Source organism: Pseudonaja textilis, chromosome 4, assembly GCF_049901715.1.
Source record: "Pseudonaja textilis isolate UNSWEBS1 chromosome 4, rPseTex1.2, whole genome shotgun sequence".
NCBI classification, from domain to species: domain Eukaryota; kingdom Metazoa; phylum Chordata; class Lepidosauria; order Squamata; family Elapidae; genus Pseudonaja; species Pseudonaja textilis.
This window is the reverse complement of record NC_141993.1, coordinates 63824190-63849029: the sequence shown is the minus strand read 5'-3', so window position 1 is coordinate 63849029 and position 24840 is coordinate 63824190. Positions and strand designations below refer to the sequence as shown.

Here is a 24840-nt window from a genome sequence, read left to right as displayed (position 1 = left end):
TTCCATTGACTTGTAGGAAGCTGCAGGGAACATTGAAAATGACTTTCATGTAACTGCAGCTGAAAATAACACTAAAATTAAGGTTGGTACAAACAGTAAGAGTGCAGTGGTGCTGAAGCAACAAAATACTTCCGAGATTTCATTCCCTTGGGAGTAATGGGTCCTGGCATTCTGTAAGTTAGCCCATTTGAGATACCTTTGTTGACAAAGTCTTGCCCTATGATGTAGCATTTTGTCCAATTGAAGGTTACAAAATATCAAACAGACACAGGAGTTTTAGCAGTATAAGATTATTATGGATATTGCATGGATCTTTCTCCCCTTTGTAGTGAATTAACTTTCCCTCCTCTTTTTCTGATTATGTTATTCTAATCACTACAGTTTTATTTAGGTTTTTTTTAATGTATAATCATTTATTTGTTTCTTGCTGGTATTATAGTTTTTTTAATTGCTATTTTTAAAAAAGTGTGAAACATTGGCTCATGTACAGAAATAAATCCTCTGATTGTAATTGAGTCTAGTTACATAGCTGTGAAATGCCATCTCATTTTGGGGCAGATGAACTTGAACTATGTGAATGAGTGAGAAAATTGTGTTTGATAACCAAGCCTGTAATTTTGGGCTCAGTAAAATGGAACTATTTTAAAAGAATCTGTACCATTTGATTGTATTCTTGAATGTGTATGCTGAATCATAGGTGAGTTAGATATGATTTTTACCCATGACTAGGCTTTAAAATAAGGGATATTTTCATATAATTTTTTCTAGAGGGCAATTTGATGATCCTGCAGTTGTCGTGAAGCAGAAGGTGGAAGCAAACAGAACAGAAGTAAGGATATAGAAGCTGCAGATACTCTTGCATGGTGAAATATTTGAATAAATAAATCAATTTTAGAAAATGAAGAATAACTCCCTCTGAAATGACATTTCTGCACTGAAAATATTGTTGAAAAACATTTTTAAAATGTTAATGTAATGTTTTTAAATCCTGAGTTTGAAACTATCACTGAACGTTGCTTCATTTGGGTCAGGTAACCTCTTTGGTGTAACTATGTAGCTCCTATTCATATAATGACCATCTTATTGCTTGTTCCATCCTTAATTGTAGTGTGATTTTCAAATGGTGTTTATAATATGTCAGCAGCTGTTCTGTACATGCACTTAACATCTAGCCTCTTAATAAGAGCATCAAATTGGACTTAGACAGCAGCAACACAAAAAGATACTGGGAAGTTGAAGAAAGAAAGTGGTTGAGGAATTAATGATAAAAAAGTCTGTTTTCGCCATTAAAAAGTACCTACTACAATGTTAATTCAATATTAACTCACATATTGGGTTAAGATCGTGTGATGCATCTATCTTCTGCTTGAAATATCTGGTTTATTAACTACAATCCATGTTCATTTAGCATGAAGAATCATATCTGAACTGTAGAAACATAATGATCTTAGCTTCTTTCCCCAAAGTGAAGGTTATTGCCAATCCTAAAGAAATTAACTAAATTTTGGTTTCTCATTTTTATGAGTATTTATACTATTGTTTAATTACCTAAGATGCTGCCTTCAGGACAGGTTGCTTCTGGTCTTCTAGGCCTTGGTAGTCATCTTGTTGTTACTCATACAATATTTATTCTTACTGAAGTTGTTAAGATGTCAGTGTTTCAAGAAAAATACCTGTATATTCTGCATATCTAGTATCATTTTCTAATTTACATTATTCTTTTTTTAAAAAAAAATATTTTTAAAAACAAACATACACATACAAACATAAAACCATCTTCCATTTTATATACATACAGTGTGTCAGTTGGTTACATATCTTTTGTGCTATCCTTTTGTAGTCATTTACTCACAGCTTATATCAGTCTTCACATTGTCGAACTAACATATGCTTATATATTTATCAGTTATTAATCATCCATGACTAAACTATTTATTCCATCATTTTATATGAGATGTTCCAAGATTTATCTTAAAATTTGTGTCATACTTTCAACCAGTGGTTATATATATCTATATTATGTTTTATATAAGTCTATTAATTTTTTATCACAAAATTATCTAGTCTATTACATTACCATGCCTTTTTATCCAACCATTGATAAAACAAATCCCATATCATATAAAATTGCTTGTCTTTTTGTTCTCTAATTTCAGATGTCAGTTTACTCATTTCAGCACAGTCCACAATTTTTTTATAACTTCCTCCTGCATAGGTATTTTGTCATCTTTCCAGTTCTTCACAAATACAATTCTAGCCGCTGTTAAAACATTTACAATCAAATATTTCAGTTCTTTATTGTATATGTCTGGTATGACTCCCAATAAAAAGATCTCTGGTTTAAAGTCTATCTGTTGTTTTATCATTTTTTCCAACCACGTGTGGATTTTAATCCAATATTTCTTCACATCTGAACATGTCCGCCACATATGGTAATATGAACCAGGTATCTGATGACATTTCCAGCATTTATCCGATTTATTCTTAAACATTCTCGCAAGTCTCGTTGGGGGTAAGTGCCACCTGTAAAACATCTTATACAAATTTTCTTTATATGCAGTTGACATTATCATTTTATAATTCTGAGACCACAATTTTTGCCATTTTTCTAAATCAATCCCATATCCCAAATTTTTCCCTCAAGCAATCATCGTTTCTTTGACTTGTTCCTCCTCCAATTTAAATTCTAAAAGATGTCCATAAAGTTTTTTAAATTATTTTTTCATCAGTATCCATCAAAATTTTATCTAAATCAGTCAACTTGTCATAAATAACTTCTGCCTTAGAGTCTTTATCAAACCTAGATTGTATTTGCAAATATGAAAACCAATTCATTTTTACACCTTGTTCTTCCAACGCTTGCATAGATTTAAGTTCACCCTTTTCATTCAATATCTTCCCATATCTAACTGTTTATTCCTTTTTATATATTATTGGATAAGAAAAAGCTTCAATCGTTGATATCCATAGTGGAATTTTTAAGTAATATTGTCTTTTTATTTTCTCCCAGTTTCAAAACAATGCCTCTTGAATATAATGTCTTCTAAAATACCCCTGTGTTTTAGTTCCCTTATACCAGAGAAAGGCATGCCATCCCAACAGCAAGTCATGGTCTTCTAAAGTCAATAATCTACTGTTCCTTAGTGTTATCCATTCCTTTACCCACATCAAACTTGTTGCCTGGTAATATAGCTCCCAATTGGGCAAGGCAAACCCTCCTCTTATTTTTGCATCTTGTAACAGTTTTAATTTTATTCTTGCTTTTTTACCCTGCCAAATACATTTCAACACAATTCTATTTAAATCTTCAAAAATCTCTTTCCCTAATCGAATAGGAATTGTCTGGAATAAATATAAAACTCTAGGCAATATATTCATCTCAATTGTGGATATTCTCCCAATCAATAATACTTGTATTTTTTCCCATTTTATCAAATCTGTTGCAATCTGCTGTTTGAGTTTAACAGAGTTATCTTCCTTCAGCGTACTACATCTTTGTGTAATATGAATCCCTAAATATTTAACCTTGTTCATGACCTGTATTTTTAAAATTTCTTCCAACTCTTTCTTTCGTCTTGCTAACATATTCTTTGTTAATATCTTTGTTTTGTCTTTGTTTATTCTCAAACCAGCTACTTTTCCATATTCTTCTATTTTTTCTATTAATTTGGGTGCTGTTTCCAATAGGTCTTCTAATATAAATACCAGGTCATCTGCAAAAGCTTGCAGTTTATACTCCTCCTTTTTAAATTCCTTTTATTTCTTTTTCTTCTCTGATATTCCTATTCAAGACTTCCAATGTTAACAACAACAACAGAGGCGACAATGGACAGCCTTGCCTTGTCCCTTTTCTTATATCTATGGATTCTGTTAATTCTCCATTCACCATCACCTTTGCAGTTTGTTCATGGTGTATTGTTTCAATGGCTTGGATAAATTTCTTACCAAAGCCCATTTGTATCAATTGGAGTAAAATAAATCGCCAACTCACATTGTGAAAGGCTTTTTGTGCATTTAGAAACATCAAGGCCATTTGCTTCTCAGGGTGAGCTTCATAATATTCCAGAGTATCCAAAATGATTCTCACATTGTCTTTGATTTGTCTCTTTGGCAGAAATCCATTTTGATCAGTATGAATAAAATTATTTAAGTATCTTTTTAGTCTTTCTGCCAAAATTGAAGTAAAGATTTTATAGTCTGAGTTCAATAAAGATATAGGTCTATAATTTTTAACTTGCTGTAGGTCTGTATCTTCCTTCGGTATAAGTGTAATGTATGCTTCTGACCATGTTTTTGGTATTCTTTTCTTTAACATAAATTCATTCATAACTTCTAAAAGATGAAAATTCAATATTTCCTGAAAAGTCTTATAAAATTCCGCTGACAAACCATCTGGACCTGGTGCTTTCCCAGCATTCTGTTTTTTAAAGGCTTCTGTTAATTCCATCATTGTTATACTTCCTTCTAATATTGTTTCAATGTTTTGGGGTATCTGAGGTAGGTTCACTTTCTGAAGATATTGTTTAACTTTTTCTTCTTGAATATTCTCTTGAAAGTACAGTTTTCCATAGTAGTCTTGTATAATTTTTTTATTCTCATTTCCATAGCAAACCTGTCCTTCTTTATTTATCAATTGACTAATTCTTCTTGCTTCTCTTTCCTTTCTCAGCTTATAAGCTAGCCATCTGCCTGGTTTATTTGCATCTTCAAATTAATTCTGTTTAGCATTTTTAATTTTTTGTGCTAATTTGTCTTTTTCCACTAGTCCCATTTTATGTTTAATTATATCCATTTTATTTTTAATGTCTTTTTTTGTGGGAACATCTGTAAATCGTTTTCCAGTCTTTTATAGTCACTCTCTAATGTCTTAAATCTTTTTCTGTTTTCTGTTTCTTCTCCTAGTATAATCTATTATCAAGCCTCTTGTGTAGGCCTTCATCATGTCCCAGAGATTCTGTAAAGATTATCCTCTTTTCTATTTTCTTTGAAGAAGAAAACAAGTTCTTTCTCTATTTTCTGTTTAAAATCTTTTTCTTTCAGTATCATATTATTTAAAGTCCATCTAGATCTCCTCTTGTGTCCTTTCCAAATAACTGACACTGGATTATGATCTGCCCAAGTGCTTGTTTCTATTTCAATCTGTTGTACATTAGTCAATAATTCTGCTGACATCCATATCATGTCTATTCTGGAACAGAATGTGTGCCTGTTTGAATAAAAAGTATATTGCTTACTTTCTGCATTTCTCTCTCTCCATGCATCTTTTAAATTAAATTCTTCTGTTATTCGAAGGAAGGATTTTGGTAGTATCTTTCTAACTTTCTTTGTTGTTTTCTGTGTTTTATAGTCCAACCGGTCATTAATTATTCCATTAAAATCTCCTATCATACAAATATTAACATAGTCCAATTCAATTATTTTTGTATGTAATTTTCTATAGAATTTTTCTTGTTTATCATTCGGGGCATAAATTGCAATTAAAACTGTTTTAACGCTGTTATCCATTATTTCCACCATCAAAATCCTTCCATCATCTGTGTAAATTAGTTCTGCTAAAATTGTTTCTTTAATATATAATACCACACCTCTTTTTTTAGATTGTGCCAGCGACGTAAATAATTTCCCCAGTTTTCCTTGTTTTAGTATATGTTCATGTTGTTTTTTAATATGGAAGCAGATTATATCAAATTTTAATTTTTCTAATTTATGAAATATTTTCCTTCTTTTAGTAGCCAAATTAAGTCCATTTATGTTAATCATAATCAATTTTCTTTCATCCATGTTAAGCTTTATAAGAGGGTTTTATTGCTCTAGTAGATCTCAATTCTCGTTGTTCTCTGTGTTCACCGCCTACTGCACCTTCTTCTTCTTTTTCTATTACTGCTATACACTCCTCTTGGAACTCAATTAGTGACTCTTCCTTTCTTTCTTCTTCCTCCCTTTCTCTAAAGTATTCTAAGTAGAATAGCTCAGCTTTTCAACTGTGTCAATTCTGTGTCTTTGTTCCTGCCAAGTGAACAAGAGGCCTTCTGGCATCAGCCATCTGTAGTTTACTCTTTTAAGTAACACTTTAGTTAAGAATAAATATTCTCTTCTCATCTCTCTTACTCTTCTTGGTATCTGTTTCAGTACCACAATTTCTTTATCTTTATATTTTAGTGTTTTCCCTCTCGCCACTTGGAGTATCTGTGTCTTAATAATCTTAGTAAATCTAATGTGAACTTCACTTGGTAATCTATTTCTCGTTGCATATCTTGTGTAGACATGAAACACTTCATCCATCCCATCCATCATCTTTTCTTTGGTTATTTCCAGTGCTTCTGCCAATATTTCTGCTATTATTTCAGCAAGATTTTCACCTTTTCCTTCTTCTATATTTTGAAATCTTAGATAAAATTCTGATTTGTCTATTTCCCATCCTAGTGGTTCATATCTGCCCTTCTCAACATCACTCAAACGAATATCAATATCTCCAATTTTCTGATCACTCTGTATATCTTCTTCAATTTTTTTGAATCTGTCTTCATATTTCATCATCATCTGTTGAATATTTTCCACTTTTTCATCCGTCTTTTCATTTTTTTGCTCAATTTTCTGAATTCCTTGCATAATCATCTGTAATGTCACTTCCTTCTCTTTTTCCTGTTGTAATATTGTCAATGTTAGGAATATAAGTCACCTAACAGGTATTTGGGTTAGAAATATATAAACCAGGATAAACATTTTAGTACTATATCTTTAAGAGATTGCAAAAACTGCAATTGGGTGTGGTTTTTCAAATGGCCATAAGATGGAACCAGAAACCTGGGTTGTTTAGTCTGAGTCTCAGAAGAGAGTGTAAGTGTATCTCTGTTTCCTTTTGTTGGAAAGTATTGCCGTTGCTCCATTTCTTCTAATTGACTGATATTACTGGATTTAATGTAAGTCTGATACTGAACTGTTTTTGACACTGGATTTTGATATTTGGATTATCCGTGGATTGAAAAACTGACTGATTCAATTGTGAATGACTTTGGATTGCTAATTTTGGACTTTGCTTAAACCTTTCTGGAAGTAAAAACCTACATTTACTATACAGTGTATCTGTGTACTGTGTGTGTATTATTCAAACACTTCTCTCAGATATGTCTCCCTGTATGCGCTCATTCTCCTAACGGGGAATTACCTCAACAGTCTGTATGGATCGTTGTCCTCCAGATGGTGAGGGAGTTGGTATTGAAGAAGCTGGGGCTGTTGTCTTTCTACTCATCTTGTAAAGCTTATTTGTAAAGAAAGAGAGAGAAAAAAGAGAGAAAAAAGAGGAAAAAAGAAAAAAAAGAAAAAAAAATGAAGGCAAGCAATTGCCACTCCAAAGGAAAAAAAGAAAAAAGTAAATCTTCAGGCACTTGTATACCTTAATCCAATTAGTTGCAATGGTAGATGTAAAAAGTAAAAAAGAAAAAAGAAAGAAAATATTCTATATGTTCCTCTTAATAAACAAAAAGAAAATGAAAATAAAAGGCTTACATTCTAGTTCCTGGTTTAAAAAGTTAAAATCCAATTAAAGAGAAAAAAAGAGGCCATTTGTGGGAGGGGGGGTTGGTAGAAAGGGAGGCAAAAGGTAAAAAGCAATTCTAGCATAAAACAAGCCTCTGCCACCAAATATCCAAGGCTCTTTGATAAATCAGCTCAGAATTTTTCAAGGTCACTTCAGTCTTCTTTCTTTCAACTCCAACTCCAGACTCTAACTATCTGTTCAGAAAGGAGCACCTGAATAAACAAACTGCCATGCTCATCTCTATCTTTTCCAATACACAGCTTAGAGTCCTTGATTGTAACACAAACTAGTGAAGGAAAAAAGAAACAACATATCCAAGTCTCTGAGCAGCAGTGCTACTTACTTTCCTTCACTTTTACTTCCCCCTCCTCAATCTACAACCAGGAACTAAAAAAAAGTTAAGTCTTTCCCCCCCTTTTTTTTAAAGGAGAAAAATAAATCTTGAGTCAAGCAGAAGAATCTTAGTCAAAAAGGGATTTTCAAAAGGGTTGTTAAAAAAAGGGAGAAAGAAATACAAACAAAGATAAAAAGATTTAAAGAGTACCAGTCCAGCTTAAAGTTAAACAGCTTTGCCAAATTCAAAGTTGCAATAAAAAGGGGAAAAGGAAAAAAAACTTTCACTTTGACAGATGCCCTAAATCTTCTAATTGGATGCACAATGTATTGGTTACTCCATGTACACTGCATCTCCCCTCCCCCAGCATTGTCAACCAATCAAGCATTAAAAAAATAATCCCTGAAACTGTCAACCAGTTGTAGTTTTGAATTTTACCAATTTTGTTCAGGTCTGTCTCAGAGGATTTCACATTTTTACCATATAGTCATTTCAAAGCCTTAGAAAGGACACCTCATACTTGTCATAGCACAGTGACCATGTTTTTGATTAGTTTTGAATCTGAAGGTTACTGCTGCAGCTGTGTTTTCTGCCCATCAATTACTGTCAGCTCTGAGTACTGCAAAATTTAGATAATGAGAAGATACCCTTTTATATAGGTCACCATAACCTTAAGAACAAAAACCAGAGATAAGATAAGATAAGATAATAAACCTGGATTACATCTCACAAACATTCCAATACAATTTTTTTCCAGTAAAGTAAAAATAATTGGCAAATGTTTATCTTTTGTATCCAGCTTGGAAATATTAGATGCTATTATTTCTCAGGTTAGATGGTATTAGGTCATTTATTTTGTTCTGAGGGGACAGAATCCTCATTGAAGTACCTCATGCTTCACACCAATGAAAAAAAGCAATCTCAAATATATGAGATTAGCTTGATTCACGTTGTTTCCAAAATTTGAAAGCAATTCAACACTGTTGGATATTTCATATCTAACTAATGCCATTATCCATTATTGGTGCATATGCCCAGAGCATTCTAGTTACAAACTCTGCAGTATCTGTTTCCTTATTTCTCCTTATAATCCAGTTTACTCTTTATGTTTTTCTGAGCAAGGCCTTCTCTTAATTTCTTGTTCTTGTAAAGTAATCCAGATTTCGGTGACGTAGTGTTATCCAGTCCTTTAAAGGCCTACTATAATTTCACATTCTGGAATTATTTCTCTTCCTCCTTCCATCTTTCTGATGGCCTTTAAAGGATTTAAACATCTTTTTGTTAACTAGTAGGGTAATCTGGCTGTTTTATCCGATTTTTACTCAGCTGCTGTTTTAAGTTAATACCTAAGAATTACTAAGAAAAGACATATGCCGGATATATTTTAAAATCTACTGATTTGTAGTGGTCATTTTAGTATTAATATTTACTTGCTGGACTGCTACTAGGTTCTGAGTTAATTTTTATTGGATTGACTTGCAAACATTGTGGGTTTCTCTGTATGATGATGGCAACAATGATAGTTCTGAAATATACATTCAATAGTAGCTCTTACTCAAATGCTAATTCAGAAAGGGATTTTTTTAAAATTTGGAGATTGTACACATTTTTCTGTTGAATACTGATCAAAACTTACCTCTTGGGAATATAGAGCATTATGCAAAGACTGGAGGGAAATGATACAATAAATACAGAGTGCTTATTTTGAGTTAGGTTCTTTAATGTTAACACTTTATCCTTCAAAGAAATCATCCAGTGTAACTGGGTTTAGCCAGTTAAATGGTTAATATTCTTTCTTTAAAGCCAACAGAATTTAATTTCTAATAGGCTTGGGTTGGCTTGGATATAGCTGCCAAACTAGTTACTGGTGCCTAACTAATTAAATTGGAGCCGTGGGGGAAACTATAACATTTTAAACATTACTTTGGCAACCATTTAGATGAGCTACCTTGTTTTCATAGAAGTAAGCAAGGTTTGTATGAGCTATTTGCTTGCTATGAGCAAAAATAAAAATAAAAATGGAATGACTTCTTCTGTGAGTTTTTATATTTTTCATGTAGTGTCAAGACTGATCTACACCAGACATGATTGACATACAGTATATGTTGTGATACAAGGCATTAATGCTTCTTGATACTATTAAGATTATATTAACATAATCTCAGGAAAATCTGGGTATGCTGTCACTTTTTACAATGTGAATATATAATATTTGCAGGAAAGAGTTAATGCCACATATTTGTGATGCTTCTTAGTTCGTGAAAAAACATTATTTTTTGCCTTATTCACTTCAACTCATACAGAAATGTTTACTATTTATGCAACTATAAGGCTTTGGTGATGCAGTGGTTAGAGTGCAGTATTACAGACTACTTCTGCTGACTGTCAGCTGCCTGCAGTTTGGCAGTTCAAATCCCACCAAGCTCGAGGTTGACTCAGCCTTCTATGCTTCCGAGGTCAGTAAAATGGGGACCCAGATTGTTGGGACAATATGCTGACTCTGTAAACCACTTAGAGAGGGCTGTAAACCATTGTAAAGTGATATATAAATCTAAATACTATTGCTATTTGGACAATTCAAGTAATAATTTTTCTTGGTTATAACAGAAGATAGCAATCTAACTTCTGGGCCTCTTATTTGTTCTACACAAATAATATTTGTTAACTTTCTTAAAAAGAAAAATAGTTGTTAAATTCAGAGAGCTATGTATATTCACATTTTATTTGAATTTGCTATCTCTACATTTTTAATGTATGTTTTAGTTGTATGTCTCATCTAATTTCTTCTTTTTCTCATTCTAATTTTTCATTCCAAAATACAATCACCATATATGTAGGACAACAGTTGATTTTCTGTCTAGATTAATATTTCTTCACTGGATATTTTGCTTAAATTTAATGTTCCCGCAAAGGAGGTGTAAGAATAATGTTAGAAATATGCAGAGGCCAAGCTAGAAACTCTGTGTAGGAATACGTAGGATTAAACTGGCTGTTTTCTGTAGATCTCCTGCTGTTTTCATAAATTCTTTTGAGAGCTATATACCTTTTTCTCCCATATGAAATATTGTTCATTTTATTTATTGTTTATTTTCTGTTTTGTGCTATTTTGATCTGATTATACACATTGTTGCTGGCTTAGAAGTCATATTGTGTTTGAATTCTGAGTACCCAATGATGAAAAAGATGCCCTCAGGAGTGTAACTGGAACTACAGGCCTACACCTTTCAGCTAATACAAAATAAAAACAACAAAACCACATCCTTGGTGACATAAAAGTTAATATTTACCTCTCTACTGCCTATTTCTGTTTCTTAAACTATGATTCCCATTCACCTTGATGTGGTGGGTAGAAGGTTTATTAAAGATACAGTTCAAACATTATCAAATCATTTCTCTAATGGATAACATAAGAAGGATCTCATTTTCATTCATTCATGATGAAGGGGATAATTGCATAAATCAAATGAACCTCGGAATGTCGATATCACCCAGTGAATGCTTCCTGTCTTCATGTTGATTTTGAAAAGAGATATTTTTTATTTCATTTTCCACATCATGTACCTTAATATATATTAGTTTTTACACTACCTGCCCCCCCCCCGGGTTCCCACACTAAAATAGGTAGTCTTACCCAAATCTGCTCTCGGGATTTGTTGATTTCAACTGTTGGAATTGTCTACCCAGCATGTCTATTCCTGAGAATTGTGGGTATTAGTCTACATCAGGGATGTCAAACTCGATTTAATTGAGGGCTGCATCAGGGTTGTGTTTGACCTTGGGGGGTTAGGGGTGTGGTTAGGGGGGCATGGCCAGCTCGATGTCAGTTGTGGTGGACCAAGCGCTCTGCCAGCAAAAATGAGCTTCAGTTTTGGCTGTGACGGCCTCTTGTAAACTTCTGCCAGCAAAAACGGAGCTTGAAAAGGCTGCTCGAAGTTCCCCGAGCTCCATTTTCCCTGGCAGAGGTGCCACAAGCTGGTCCTTTGCTGTTTTCCATATCTAAGCACCCTGTGGGCCGGGTCTAGCCCCCAGGCCTTGAGTTTGATACTCCTAGTCTACATATTTGAAGAGTACTAGGCTTGGCAAAAACCACATTCTGTGGGTCTAAATACATCATTATCCAAAGGTTTAACAATAAATATATCGCTGCCTTCCCTTAATTTTTGTACTGCATCATCTCAACTTCTCCTAAGTGTCTACTTTTAGGAAAGGACTTGAAATCTTTATTCTGACTTCATTTAAACCAAGGTGGGGAGAACTCTCAGTTCTTTTACTGCCTCCCTTTCCAACTCTTATGATTTTATGACATATCTTCCATTTAATTACCAAGGCATTTTGAGTTTAAAACATTCAAGGATACAGAGATCCACATTGATTCTGATGCTGACCATATAGCATGTGGTCTGATACTAAAGGACAGAATTTGCTGAAGAATGTAGAATGGTGCTTCCTGCTACCTAAACCAAGAAATTAATCTCACCCCCTTGTAGGAAGTAGAATTATTACATAATAATACTATTATTATTACAGAAAGCAGTTTCAGGAAGGAATATTCTTGAAAATATAAGTCATTGAAGAATCTGGGCATTTTTATATGTGACAGGTGTTTTGGCACTGCCTTCTGGAATTTAACTTTGCAGTTTAACTTTTCTGCACTTGTACAATTCATACCTACTTAGAAGGGAAAAATTAGAATTCTCTCTTTGTGTGCAGGATGCAGTGATGATGGAGATGGTCTCTGCTCCAGTGGTTTGAGTGTTAGTATTGTGTGGTGAGATGAGCTCCAATCACTTTTCTTAGCTACTATCCACCCAACAGTTCAAAAGCATGTTCTATGTGAGTAAATAAATAGGTACTACTTTGGTGGGGAGACGAGTTGGTGCGCTATGCTGGTAACTAGATTCCTGCTGGCTCTGAACCTTCCCAGTTGCAGTGCTTGTTTATGAGGCAACTCCAGAGAAGGAAACCAAGATGACGCTGCAGGAAGAGCACTAATCATTTTTTCTGGTGCAAAGCGAGCTCATCCTTCTGTGGTGTACCATGAGAAGCATGCAAGTGTGTCCTGCAACAGAGCTAGTAAATGGACTGCCAAGCTCCTACTGTACAATAGCATTGTGGTCTCCTGGTGAATATAACTGCTCCTGATGATGATGATGATGATGATGATAATAATGATGATAGTAGTAGTTGTTGTTGTTGCTGCTGCTGCTGCTGGAATCGTAAACTGGACACAGGCAGAGCTGGACAGCTTGGATAGGAAAACAAAAAAACTGATGACCATACTCTATGCACTGCACCCTTATAGTGACGTTGACAGGCTGTATTTGCCCAGAAAAGCAGGCAGCAAAGGACTTTTGTAAGTGAAGCAGACAGTCGAAGAAGAGAAGCACGCTCTAGCAGATTATGTGAAAGGCAGTGTTGAACCAGCTTTGATGGAGGTCAACAATAGAAAGCTGTTCAAAGTGCAGCAAACCAAGAATCAATACAGGAAAACAGCGATGCAAACTTGGGCTGACAGCTGGTGTAACAAAGCACTGCACGGACAGTTCCTTGAAAAGATCCAAGGAAAAGTAGATAAAGAAAAGACCTGGTTATGACTGACCAAGGGGAGACTGAAGAAAGAGAAAGAAGGCCTGATTCTTGCAGCCCAAGAACAAGCCATCAGAATGAATGCAATCAAAGCCAGAATAGAAAAAGCTGCTGCTGATCCCAAATGTAGACTCTGAAAAGAAGCGGACGAAACCATTGATCACATACTGAGCTGTTGCAAGACAAGTGCTCAGATTGACTACAAACAACATCACAACACCGTCACTCAGATGGTCCACTGGAACTTGTGTCACAACTACCATCTGCCTGTAGCAAAGAACTGGTGGGATCATAAGCCTGAAAAAGTGATTGAAAATGAGCATGCAAAACTACTGTGGGACTTCCGAATACAGACTGACAAAGTTTTGGAACACAATACCCCGGATATCATGATTGTGGAGAAGAAAAACGTGTGGATCGTCGACATTGCCATACCTGGTGACAGCAGAATCGACAAGAAACAATTTGAAAAAAACCACCAGATATCAGAACTTGAAAATCGAACTGCAGAGACTCTGGCATAAACCAGTGCAGGTGGTTCCAGTGGTTCTCAGTACCTTGGGTGCTATGCCTAAAGACCTAGGCAAGCACTTAAAAACAATTGGTGCTGACATTGGTCAGCTGCAGAAGGCCACCTTACTGGGATCTGCTTGCATAATTTGCCAATACATCACACAGTCCTAAATGCTTGGGAAGTGTTAGACTAATGATTTGTGATACGAAACCCAGTATAGTTATCTCATTTGCTGTGTACACTGTCATTTTTTGCATATAATAATGATGATGATGATGATAATAATAATAATAATATGTGTGCAAAGGTAATTAATATTTTGGTATTTTGTGCAATTTATTTATCTTTGGAAAGAGGAGATTTGGAGGCTTTGCATGGATAGTTTTGTTTCTTTATTTGGAAAGGGAGTCACATGACATTCTTTATACTGACAATAGTATTTCTGGTTCCAAGAATTCAAAAATAGCTGCATGTTCTCTTTATTGTTCCTCAAGGTTATACATATCATTACCTAACAGAAACACTACTCCTGCTTGAAAAAAGGTTAACTTTGCAAGAGAACAGTCAGGTGGTAAAACTGGAAATATATAAAAGTTGTCTGACGATGATTTTGATTTCTTTTATTTCAAATTTTACTTGAGAGAAAACCAGATGAAATTAATAAAGTTGATATGTGGGTATTTAACACTTCATACTTTCTAAAATAGGGTTTGAGAACATGTGGCTTTTCAGATATTGTTGAATTACAACTCCAGAACTATAAAAATTCAGAGGAATATAATATGAACTTTTAATTGTTATCCTGTGGTCACACACCTGGCTTTAATTGGGAGACATTTAACTGGTAAATAATATGTTTTCATTAATGCTGTGTAAGTTCAGGTACCACATTTTAGAAAGATGCCATATTATCCAAGATAATAAACCTAGAAGGAAAAATCCATGAAAAACAGTTGAAGAAGGAAGATGGTGGAGAGACATCTAAGATGTTGCTGTGCAATATTTTTTGGCATATCCCCCTTTTCCCCTTACCAGTTATACAATAAAGCAGTACAAAAGATAAGGAGATTTTTTCCTTAACTCACATTTCCCTATGTAAAGCGAAAGTCCCATCATCTTTTAAAAATATGTTTTTAAATTTTTTGGAGATAATAAAAGTTATTGCTATCAGTGTCCTTCACTTCATGTCTGTTGATCTGGCAACCTCACTTCCTAGACTAAAAAATTCCAAGGAGGGTTTCCTGGTGGATCTTCTTTCTTGAGTTAAAAAAGAGTTGCCCAAGAAAATGGGGCTAGGCAGTGGCAGAGAGACAAAATTGATCTGTCAGTGTAGGATTCCCTTCCGTGGAGTTTCACAAACTGGTGCAGCTGTAAGCCCAAAGTTTTATGACAGAGCAAGGTTATGGATATGAAGATGTTGGAGACTGGTTTCTGACAAAGCAAGACTCTAGAAACTTCTCTATATATATTCACTGCGAGCATGCCTTATTTTTTTTTTCCAATAAATTTTATTGAATTTAGAATTAAAAACATAACAACATTACATATACAACAGGGGGAGAAAAAGGAAAAAGAAAAAAGGGGAGAGAAAAAAAACAACGCTCGGTCTTGCGAACCGAAAAAGGAGAAAAAGAGGTATAAAAGAAAGAAGAAAACAAAGAAACGGAAGAAAAAAGAAAATACATTAAAAACAGACAGATATCCTTTTTGACAGTCTGCAAGATCCAATTCTCCTACCTTACTTTAAATATACACATCTTATCACTATTTATGCTTAGATTACCCATTGTTCATTGAACAGTTTATCTCTCAGATAACCAATTATACCACGCATTCCAATTATCATAAAATGCTGAAGACTCTTTATTTTTAAGTGCTATGGTTAAATTGTCCATTTCTGCACAGTCACATATTTTCTGGATGACTCTTTGATCTGTAGGTATATAGGATGATTTCCAGCACTGGGCAAATGCTAATCTGGCCGCAGTTAGAATATGAATTGTTATATATTTCATCTTTTTAGGTAAATGTTTATCAGAGATCCCTAGTAGGAAGAACTCTGGTTTGTATTCGATTTGTTCTTTGGTTATTTCCTCCAACCATTTTCTAATTTTTTGCCAGTATTTCTGGGCTTCTTTATAGGACCACCACATATGAAAGTAGGTTCCTTCTATGTTTTTACATTTCCAACATTTTGGACTAGAGTTTGGGTTCATTTTTGCTAACCTCGAAGGGGGTAAGTGCCATCTATATAACATTTTATACATATTTTCTTTGTACGCCGCGGATTTTGTAATCTTAATGTTTCTATTCCAGATCTTTTCCCATTCTGTTAATGTAATGCTTCTTCCAATATTCCTACTCGCGAGCATGCCTTATTTAAGGGTGTTATCTTATTTGTTTTCCAAATAACTGAGGGGAAACCTTTGTTTTGTTCTTTGAAATTGTTGGCACATCCTAAGGCTAGGTGTCTTGCCAGGATCTGGCTTGACATTATCTGAGTCTGCCCTCATCTGCTTCTGTGCCAGGTCATTGATTGCCTCTCCATTTCCAAGCTTGGCAGTTTGTCAGATCAACACTGCTGCCTCTGATTATGAGGAGTCACCATAACATTTTGCCTGCTTTGACCCCACTCACTTTTATAGGCAAGCAATAGAAGTTAGATAAAGGGAAGATTGTGCAATAATATGGAGCTGAAACGTGAAGTGTACTTCATGACTATATTGTACATAAATGGAAGATAATCTGTTTTGGTTATTTTGGGACACATGATATTATGTTCTGAGTTAGGGATTAGGAAAGGCAGAAGTAAGGCCAGAGAGTCTACTGTAATTTGAAGTCAACGGTCAGATACAAGAGAGAAATAAGTAAGCCAAACCCACACTGGTGAGAGGAAGTTTACATTGATGTTGTAGATTAAATTTTTAAGTAATTGTAGCAGTAGTTAGAGCCAGGTTATATGAACCCATCTCTATCTGTTAGAGCAAATACTTTGTGAGCAGAAAATTCCAGGTTCAATTCTGGGCACTGCTAGGTAGGGATGGAAAAACTGCCTGAAACTCTGGAATGCCGATTGTTTGGACCAATGGTCTATAGGTTAATTTCACACATCGTACTAACTTTTGTAGCATGTTTTACATACCAAGTGATTGGATTTTTATAACATTCTAGATCTCAGGCTAGCAATTTAATCAGCAAAAATCCTGATGACTATGAGATAACAGTAAAGATCATATTCTATGTCTCTTTCCTGTTTTTAGATCTTGTATAGATTTTTTCAGACAATATCTGGTAGACCTTCTTAAACTTAACAGAGTTTGTGTACCCTGACTCTGTAAGGCATTTTCCTATATTTTAATGTTCAGTTTGGTTACAGTTGCTTATCTAATCAGGATGTGTTATGAATTAGCAAATAAGGTAGTTTAGCATATGGATATAAATAAAATTACAGACATGTTTAATTGATTAATATAATCTCCAAAACTGTTTTGTAACTAAACAAAGTGGTACTTAATTGTCCGGGAAAAGCAGCTGATCAGCACAAAATATAGCAAGCTTAAGAATAATATTTTGGTCTTCTGATGCCTCATATTAAAGCTGTTTACAGCTGAAAATGAGTAGAGAATTAGATTTAAATGTGAATTTAATGTATGCATATTCCTCAGATGAAGGCTTAGACACTGAATTATGAATTACAGTATGGGTGGATGAGTCTACCATCCCCATTTTGGAGAATTTTACTGTCATTCAGTTTCATTTGGTTTATTAAAACTTAAACATGGATTAATCTCCTAGAAGATATTGGCTGGATTGACATATGCATTAATTTGAAATCTGATGTGTACTGCAATATTTAAAAAATCTTGCTGTACAAGACTTCTGTGCCTTTTCCTATTTCAAATTAAATACTAATTATGGAAAATCAGTAGGATTTATCCTGAAATATCGGATTTAAAATTCAACTTTAAACTTGTCACAGAACTTCTACTGTATGTATACTTTCCTTAGTGGGCTTCTACAATGCTTTGTGTTTTCCTCAAGTTTTTTAATGCTGCCTTTAGAAGGCAATTTGAAATGAGCACTTTTTAAATGTTTATCATTAACAGAAATGATTAATCTGTAGTTTAAATACCAGAAAATCATCATTTCTCAGCTCTACACTGTGGTTGTTTTCTTAACTTAGAAATTATTGGCATTTTCACATCTACATTTTCTGAATCAACGTTATGATCATTCCAGAGTTATGAATTGTGGTTATATAAATGTTGGTAATTATATCCCATCAGGTTTTGCTCAGAACCCTGTAGGTTAATCTGTCTCTACCTTTCCTATTGCAGTCTTGTAGAATTTGTAGACATCTAAATCACCTTCTGTGTGGGTGTGAAGGATATACAAAAATATTATATGGCAGTCTTTTTTCCCCTTTAATTGGCTATTATAAGTGTTAACTTGTTTATTATATGAGGATTCTGCAAGATATTTTCTTTTCCTTTCCTGTTATAATCATATTATGCAGACTCTGTGGCAATTATTCTTAGTTTGTGATGAATTTTTCTCTTGCTAAGGAAAATATTTGAGTTCTGTTATTGGTGAATAATAATTTCTAACAGATTGTAATTCAATCCAGATGAACCAAAATTGTTGATATTTACTTAAAAAGAAATATATAAGTATTAATATTCAGAAGTATTCTTATTGAAAACTGAAAATATAAGTATTATTTTCTGAGCTACTTGTTCTCATTTGGGGAATGGTATCACTCTGTCTAGATTAAAATTTTTAGTCAATTTTAACCTCCTGTCTCTGGGATTGGATGACTTTGTTCAGACCATTGGATATATGGAAAACCTATAAATCTAAAAATTTTGGCCATACTAGCTGGGGTTGTTGGCAAGTATACTTCAACAACATCTAGAAATCTGTGTTTTCCATCCCTGGAGATTCCACCAATTCTATATCCCTAAGCTTGTAAGGAATTTTAACTTCATGATGATGTCTTTGAAAATGGTTCAGTGCAGATTTTTTGTTTGTTTTCATTTGACCCGATTCAAGCTTTTGATCAGTGGTGGGATGACTATTATTGAACGGCCACTCTGAGCAGCTTCATATAATAGCCAGTTTGGAGAGATGATAGGAGTTTAATTCAACAATGTCTGGATGAAATATAAAGTACTGTATAATATAAAGTACTGGTAATGTCTCTGGCTGCTGATTGTGAACAACAGTTTGCTGCTTCTTGTCTTGTGTCCTGCTTGCTTCAAAAAAACCTACCTCAATCACTACTCTGCCCTCCTCATCTGTTTCTCTTTGGTCACTGACATGATCCTTATAAACCTGTTCACTATTCAGTACATATTTTGATTGAGAGGATTTTAAAGATCAATATTCAATTGAAGCCAGAACTTTTGCTTTTAGGGTTAGTTGATGAACAGTTTAAAAAATATCTATGGAAGATTATTTCAATATATGATTACTGCAATGAGATTACTGTATGCACAAAGTTGAAATATTTGACATTACCAATATGGAGGAATGGTTGATGAGGTTGACAGAACAGGCACTAAGCACCAGATCCATAGAAGCTGTGGTTTACTGCAATAGGCAGGACCTGATGTATAGAATATGCAGAGATATCTTTGAGACAGTCCAGTACATAGTGGCAGGGTGTAAGATGCAGGCAGGAACAGCATACACTGAACAGCACAACGCAGTAGCTGGCATTGTATATAGGAACATCTGCATGGCATATGAGCTAGAATCTCCCAAATCCAGATGGAAGAATCCATGGAATGTTGTGAAGAATAACTGGGCTAAGGTCCTGTGGGATGTACATATCCAGACACATAGACAGGTAGTGGCCAGTCAATCAGATATCATGGTAGTAGACAAAGACCAGAAGATAACAATACTGATAGATGTAACAGTGCTAAATGACAAGAACATCAAGAAGAAGTATGAAAAATTGTACCAGGGCTTGAAATAATAATTAGAGAGTATGCGGAAAACAAAGGAGCACTTGGACTCCAAGAATTACATTAGAGCTCTTTTTCAAGAAGAGTGCAGTGCTAAGATGCTGTGCAGAACCCTCAAGCTCCAAGGCTTGAAGATATGAGGTTTAGACGCATGCATACCATGAAGAGGGATTTTTTTTAAAACAAGCCTGTTTATGATTTCTTCATTCACTATTCTATGATAGGAGGGAGTGCAGAGTAAATCTGCCTGTGGCACTGCATCAGTGCTCACTGGGGAAAAAATGGTCTAGGTTCTTATTTTTCCACTACATTGTTTTCTGTCTCTTAAACCATTTTCTGATAAAGACAAATTATACTTGTTTGATTATTGCTTTACTGCTATGAATGAAGTTTTATAGTTTGTTTTCCTGTAGCCTTGCTTTTAATTTGCATTTATATTTGTTTTTAATCCTGTTGCACATCATACTGACTGCTTGGTTCTAAGCAGAAGGTAACTCAGTTATTTTCAATTAAGAATGAAATCACGTAATCAAATAGATCTAGAAAATATTTATTGTGAGTTTTGCAGGGATTGTTGTCTGTGGGTAGGATGGTGATCAAAGGTGATAGTCATGACTTGGTTATAAATTCACTAGGCATCCCTTAGACTTTGTTAATTTTATTTATTTAGCCACCCATATCAAGTACATGACCCTTGAGTAGCTTACAATGTTAAAAACAATTAAAATATATATACAAAGTTTAAAATAAAACAAGAAACAAAACATTCAGCAGCTGGAGAATCATAAAAAATGGTTATAGCCAAGAAATGATTACAAATAAGGTATTCAAAGCCTTCTGAAAGGCCAACCTAATCTCAGTAGAGATGATTTATCAGAGGGTGTACAGAAAAGGATCTTCTTTTGGGTCCTATCAGCTCATATTCCTTGGTTAATAGTAGCAATAACATGCTTCTCCTCCTTCTAAATTGAGTAAAATGAGTAGAAACAATTGGGAACAAACATCCGATAAGTAACCTGGTCCCCAGTCATATTCTAAAGGGCTTTATGAAGAAAGCCCTGGGCTGGTTTAGACGATAGATAAAGCCATGTTCTATACGTTTCAGATTGCTTATATTTTCAGTCCATTGGTCTTCAATATTATGTCAAGATATGCAATCATACATAATGTTAATTATTGCATGTGCAGCTGTCTGAGGTTATGATAATATTTGCATTTAAGAACACAATCTATCAAATAATGAATGAATAGTTAATGTGATGACCCAGGGTGTGGCACAAAGGCAACATAGTCACATAAGTAAGAAGAGTCTTCCTTTAATACCTCTAACTTTGCCCCCAATGTCCAGTTACCTTCATCTGGAGAAAAAAAACTCTCCCAAGAACAGTCTTTAAGTGGAGGAAACTCAGTCCAAAAACAAAGTACTGTAAATAAAAATCCACACAAACCATTCTGCAGCAATTAACTAGACAGGGCAGGATAAGGAATTGCTGACTTCAAAGGCCAACAAAACACACACAGTTTGGAGGATGCCAGGAACCCAGATGAGCCTCGACAAAACAAGATAATACACAATTTGTTTACAACAAGTTGCTGTATGCAAACTCCCTTTTTAAACACTGTGTTCCCAACTGCAGCTAATGAAGGGAATCAGGGCCCTTTCCTCCCCTGTAAGCCACACAACTCACATTGGTCCCTTCTCCGTTCCTCCCTGTGTGCCCTAGGATGAAGAGGGGGTGGGCCTGGATCTTCCTCTGAATTCCCTGTGCTTTGCTCTACCTGTCCCCTGCTCTGCTCAGCCAGACTAAGCCCTTCCCCAGTTTCTTCCACAGCCCACATAGCCACACTCATACTCCCTGTCAGCTGCTCAGCCTCCCCCTCCGAATCAGATTCTGACAGGGGCATGACAGTTAAAGTCTATTGCTTTTTATTCAATCTTTAGTTTTTCAAAGTGATTTTCATCAGCATGAATGACTGTACACAGTCAGTATTAAGAGCTATAGTGTCACTGTACTTACTATTGCACTTCTCCACAAACCCTATTAATAGCAGAGGTCAACTAGGAACTTCCAGTGTGTATTTATTTTTCAGATCAATTGCATTCTAAATAAAGTGTACAGGTAAGATGCTCTGAAATAGATTTGCTGGTAGATCAAATCTAGTAAAACCAGGAAATAATTCTTGTGCACAGCAAATAACAATTCCAATAGACCAGAGTGTCAAACTCACGTCGTCACAGCGGCGTCACGTGACGTATTGGGACCCCCCTTCATTGAAATGGGCATAGGCATGACCAGCACGTTATGCATCCAGCCTGTGGGCCGGGAGTTGGACAGCCCTACAATAGATAGTAAAGCTAAAAGAAAACTGCAGAATTACAGACCTATTAAGTACAGTCAGAAGTTAAACCCCCTGTTAATGGCTGGTACATTGGATAGATTCTAAAAACATTCTGGCTTTTGGTCAGGCCATTATTTTGCATTCATCTTTTTCATTGGATCCTCTGGTGAAAGAAACAACCCCCCCCCCACCAAAAAAAAACAATCTAACGTTATATGCAAGAGTTTTAGACTTTGATATTAAGACAGAATCTGTGGCATAAATTGCCTATCAAAGTAAGAAAATGCATATCTCGGGGTGCTCCTTTTTGTAGATGGGGTGATAATTTTCTTTCAAACCCCATTGGGTTTAAGAAGAGCATTATACTCTCTTGCTTGCTATTATGAGAACCAATGTTTAGAGATTAATTATGACAAAATCAAAATAATTGTGTTCAATAAAAGGGCGAGGATTCTAAATTGGTCACTAAATAGGCATAGTCCAATAAATAAATTGCTTTATATTCCTTGTAGAAAGGTGAGTCTATAACAGTGTTTGTCAACCTTGGCAGATTTAAGGTGTGTGGACTTCAACTCGCAGAATTCCTCAGCTAGAATAGCTGAAGTCCATATACAGTATATTCAAGCTGCAAAGCTTGAGAAACACCGGTCTGTAGACATTGTGTGACACAAAATGCAGCTAAATCCACATCAGCTATTCAGGATGGTGCTTACTTCATATCTGCTACAATGAGATGCTTTTTGGCAAAGACTTGTGGACAGTTCCATCATGGAAGATAACTTGGCATTTATGGATATATTTTTTTACTGTTAATCAAGCCCTTTAATTTCCTATAGACTCTCCGTATGTGTTAGCTGATCCCTGTATCTCAAAACGGAAAAAAAGACTTGGAAGATAAATAGTTAATGTTTCCATTTATCTATTTCTAGCTATATTTAAAATGGTATTTTCACTGAAATCTTTGTGTCTCAGTGTTCAAAATGCTTTATTTGAATAAAAAGAGATTCACCTCTGCTAGTTATATTCAGTGTATCTTATTCTGTTTTATTTCTCTTATTTTATCTTTTTTAAAAGTTAAACACATTGATAGAATATAACTCAAGAAAGGTAAAGGAGATTAAAAAGAATAAAAAGATAAAGTAAGAAAGACACAAATAAGTAAGCCTGGGATCTAAAATGTTGTGGTAATTATAGTATTTTACTAGATCATGAATTATTCATGAAGTTGCAAAAGTAATATATTACTTTTTAAAGGAAAATCTAAAAATCACTGCTAGGTTTTAAACTAAGAATACACCAAACCCTGCCAACTGAAACTCGAGGGGATTAATTATAGAAGCTGGCAGATAATGCAAATAAACCTTAAATTGAATTTATTTATTTAAAGAGTGTGGGGATTCTAAGACATCTGGAAATGGGACCAGTTTTATGGAGTATGCTGTGCTGTTCTGGTGACTAATTTGAACATATAAATTTGTTTGATAATGACCATTTTCTGTTATGAAATTATGAAATTGTCTGATGGTAATTAAACTAATTATTTACAGCAAAAATTAATGTTCGAAGATTAGATGGCCTGGTGAGTTGGAAAGAGTAGGCCTTTAATTTTTCAGCTTTCCTGGAAATACCAAGCTGTACCAGGCCATCTGTGCTGGGAAAGATGTGCATGTAATATTAAATGTTTTCCAACAGATAAACATGATTCAGGAGATATTAAAAGCTAATATACCAGTGAAGAATTCTGTCTTGTCCTGTCCCGCTCACACATGCACAAACCACAAGAGTTTGAAATCTTTACTGAGGCTTCACCAGCCCCCAAAAGTATTCCCCAGTATTCCACACATAGGAATCAGGACAAGACCCAATGAGTCCAGTTTCCCAAGTCAGGAAAAATACAGAGCAAGTCCAGCAAAGACAAATCCACAATCCAAAACTCAAATCCCACAAGCCAAAATCCAATTCCAAGGTCCACAGCAAAGTCCAAAATTCAGAAACACAGTCAAAGGTGAAATTCCCAAGCAAGGTACATGATGGCTAAACAAATGCACAGTCTGAAATGGAAGAGTTGTTCTCAGTATAGCTCTACTCCACTTGCAGGGATAAATTGCTGCTGACCAATGCAACTCATTAGGAGGGGCTAGGTTGCCTCCTTGCAAGTATCATCACCAACATCTGTTGCACCTATTTCCTTTCAGCCTTATACACCTTAGGACTGCAGATCCCTGCTCATTGGTTGCTGCTGTGTCTCTTCCCCCCTCTTTATTTCTGGCTGGCCTTCTGAGCTTTTTGGCTCCAGTTGCATTTCTTACTCCCCATTGTCAGCTAGCAATTCATCTGATTGCTGCTCCAGCCCTTCTGCAATTTCTCCCCTCCTCTTCTTGCCCATATCCTCCTGGCTCAGAGTTCCCTGTGTTTTCCAGATGCTCTAGCATGTCCCCCTCCCAAATTCTGGAAGCAGGGTCTTCCTCATCATCTAATCCTGCTTTGAGGGCATCCATGACAAATTCCAGATTCAGGCGCAAGTCAAACCCTAGTTCAACCAAGAAAACTAAATTAG

General features: G+C 35.1%; 1 protein-coding gene and 1 pseudogene across 1 annotated transcript in view; both read left to right on the top strand.

Annotated features, from left to right (window-relative positions):
• Positions 1–24840, top strand: part of DNER (delta/notch like EGF repeat containing) — a 120553-nt gene that overhangs the window by 28162 nt on the left and 67551 nt on the right. The gene's annotated exons all lie outside the window — the stretch shown is intronic.
• On the top strand, positions 13142–14141 carry LOC148125863 (uncharacterized; annotated as a pseudogene).